This window comes from Oryctolagus cuniculus, chromosome X (genome assembly GCF_964237555.1).
Source record: "Oryctolagus cuniculus chromosome X, mOryCun1.1, whole genome shotgun sequence".
In the NCBI taxonomy this organism is placed as follows: Eukaryota; Metazoa; Chordata; class Mammalia; order Lagomorpha; family Leporidae; genus Oryctolagus; species Oryctolagus cuniculus.
Genome location: NC_091453.1, coordinates 81,356,033 through 81,359,197, shown reverse-complemented (window position 1 = coordinate 81,359,197; position 3,165 = coordinate 81,356,033).

The following is a 3,165-nucleotide window of genomic DNA, read 5'->3' as shown; positions in this document are numbered from 1 at the left end:
TAACACTTAGCACTAACTCTGCCCTAGGAAGTCAAACGACACTAATTTGAATTGTAGGATTTTCATCACAAATTCAGCAATGGAAAATGAATGGGGAAATGTGGAATATCTACCTGTTCAGATCAGCAAAGTAATCTCTTGCCTTAGAAAATAAGATTCCTGGGAGCCGGGACTGCATCAGTTTCACTTACTTTGAATAAGTTCTAGCCCAATACCATGCATATATATAGCAAAATGTCCCTTGTAAAGGTCAGCACAGGGACCAACAGTTAGCACATTTAAACTTTGTGATTCATAAATTGTGATGTTATTGCCAAAGCTAATTATGTGTTTAAATAAAAGTTTTGTTTGAATTGGGACCATGAATTATTGTAACTGAAAATGTTTCATTTTTCAAAGGTGGGTTTAAACTCTTATATCAGAACCATGTCCCTAAAATCAAGGCATACATTCTTTTTTTTTACATATGTTTTTAAATTAAGGAGTGATTAATCTTAATAAAAGAAGTACAAACAGAACACATTTCATGGATTAGCTAAGAACTTTGCTGTGTTTGCTATTAATAGGGATGCAAATAGGGCTAGCACTGAGCAAATTTATAAAGTGGAATTAACGAGTCACAAACATTAGAAAATATAGGACTCAGGGGAAGGGCCCTCTTTGAGGTTAAATGACAGTGATAGTGACAGAGACAAGATTCAAATCAAGTCTTGCTGCTCTTTGGCTGACTCTCTATTTGACCTTTGGCAGGGCAGGTTTAGTTATCACTCTGCTTACCTCCTTCCCAGCTTCATAAACTTTGCTCTTGGAACAGATGTTGCATAGCAGATGCCACTTGGAATACCCACATTCCATAGTGCAGTGCCTGGATTCAAGTTCCAGCTCCATTCCTGATTCCAACTTCCTGCTGATGTATAACCTGAGACACAGCAGGTGATGGCTCAAGCACTTGTTAGATCCTTTCCAACTATATGGGAGACCCAGACTGAGCTCCCAACTCAAGGCTTCAACTTGACCCAGCTCTGGTTATTGCAGGCATTTGGGGAATGAACCAGAGTATGGGAGATCTCTATCTGTCTATCTGACTCTGCCTTCACAAATAACTAAATAAAGAAAAAAATGTAGAAGCTGGTGTTGCAGCATAATAGGTTAAGCATCTGTCCGTGGCACCAGCATCCCATATGTGCCCTGGTTCAAGTCCCAGCTGCTCTGCTTCTGATACAGCTCTGCTATGGTCTGAGAAATCAGTGGAAGATGGCCCAAGTGCTTGGGCCCCTGCACCTGCATGGGAGACCCAGAAGTTCCTGGCTCCTGGCTTCAGATTGGCTCAGCTCCGCCCATTATGGCCATTTGGGGAGTGAACCAGAAGATAGCTAATAGAATTTAAAATTAAAGTTGAGTTGATTGTTCTTTTGTTGTCGAGCTATGTAAGCATTCTTGGTATATTCTGGATACTACACACTTATCCTATACATGACTTGCAAATATTTTACCTCATTCTGTAGATTTTTTTTGCTTTCTTGATAATGTCCTACTCATGAACAATTGTGTTTAGTTTTGATGAAACTCAATTTGTCTTTCTTCTGTTGTTTGTGCTTTTGGTGTCATATTTCATAAATCATAGCATAATCCAATATTACAAAGATTTATCCCTATGGTTTCTAAGAATTTAATTTTTATATTTATAATTCTGATCCATTTTGAGTTAGTTTTCATTTATGCTATGAGGTAGGGGTCCTATTTTATTCTTTTACATAAAGATAGCTTGTTGTCGCAGCATTACTTGAAGAAACTTCTTTCTGGATTGAATAGTCTTAGCACCTTGTCCACATTCAATTGATAATAAACATGTAGATTTATTTCTGGAGCCTTAATTCTATTCTACCCATTTATATTTCTATTCTTAGGCCAGAACCACATTGTTTATTTTACTGGATCTTTGTATTAAGTTTTGAAATTGGAAATTGTGACTCATCTAAAATTGGTCTTCTTTTTTGAGATCATTTTTGTTATTTGGTGGTCCCCCAACTCTTCTAAATTAGAAGATCAGAATTCAATTTCTTTAAAAAAATGTAATTAGAATTTTAATATTGATTACATTGAAACAGTAGACAGCTTTGGGAAGCATTTTCATCTTAATCATATTATATTCCAATTAATGATATATGGTGCCTTTTCACTTAGATCTTCTTTAAGCGTTTTTGTAGTTTCAGCATTGTTTTGTAGTTTGTAGTTTTTCATATGCAAACTTTGTACCTTCTTGTTTAAATTTATTCCTGTTTTATTCTTTTTGATCTTATTGAAAATGTAATTGTTTTCTTAATTTCCTTTTTGGATTGTTCACTCCTAGGTATAAAAACACAACTTATTTTTGTATGTTAATCTTTCACCATGTTTTGTCCATTAGCTCCTAAGGTTGTTTTGTTACCCTTTCTTGTCTAGATGCTCTGGCTAGAACTTCCAGTAGTATGTTAAAAATAATCAAAATGGTTGGTGTTCTTGCCTTTTGCTTAATATATGATTTTTCATAAATTACTTTTAACAGATTGAAGAAGTTCCATTCTATTCCTAGTTTGTTGGGGTTTTCTTTGTTTTACCATGAAAGCATGTTTAATTTTGTCAGATCTTTTTTCCTGCATCAAGTAAGATGACTGTGTGATTTTTCTTTCATTACAGTAATTGGTATATTATATTGATTCTTTTTTCAATGTTGAAACAATATGATGGTTCTGTGAAAAATCCAACTTAGATTTCATGTATAATATTTTGAATATGCTGCTCAATTTGATTTACTATTATTTTTTGGGATCTTTGCATCTATATTTATAAGGATATTGATTTGTAGTTTTGTGTTCTTTGTGATGCCTTTGTCTGGTTTAAGTGTCAGAGTGATGCTATACTCATAGGATGAGTTAGGAACTATTCTTTTCCATGTGCAATAGTTTAAGAAGGAATGATATTAATTATTCTTTAAATATTTGACAGAATTCACCAATGAAGTTATCTGGTCTTGGGTTTCTTTTAGGAAAGAGGAAAGAGTTTTTGATACTGATTCAATTGCTTTATTTGTTATAAGTTTTTCAGAATTTATGCTTTTCCTTTTGTCAGTTCTAATAGTTTGTGTATTTTTAGGAATTTGCTTCATTTCACTTATGTTATCTAATT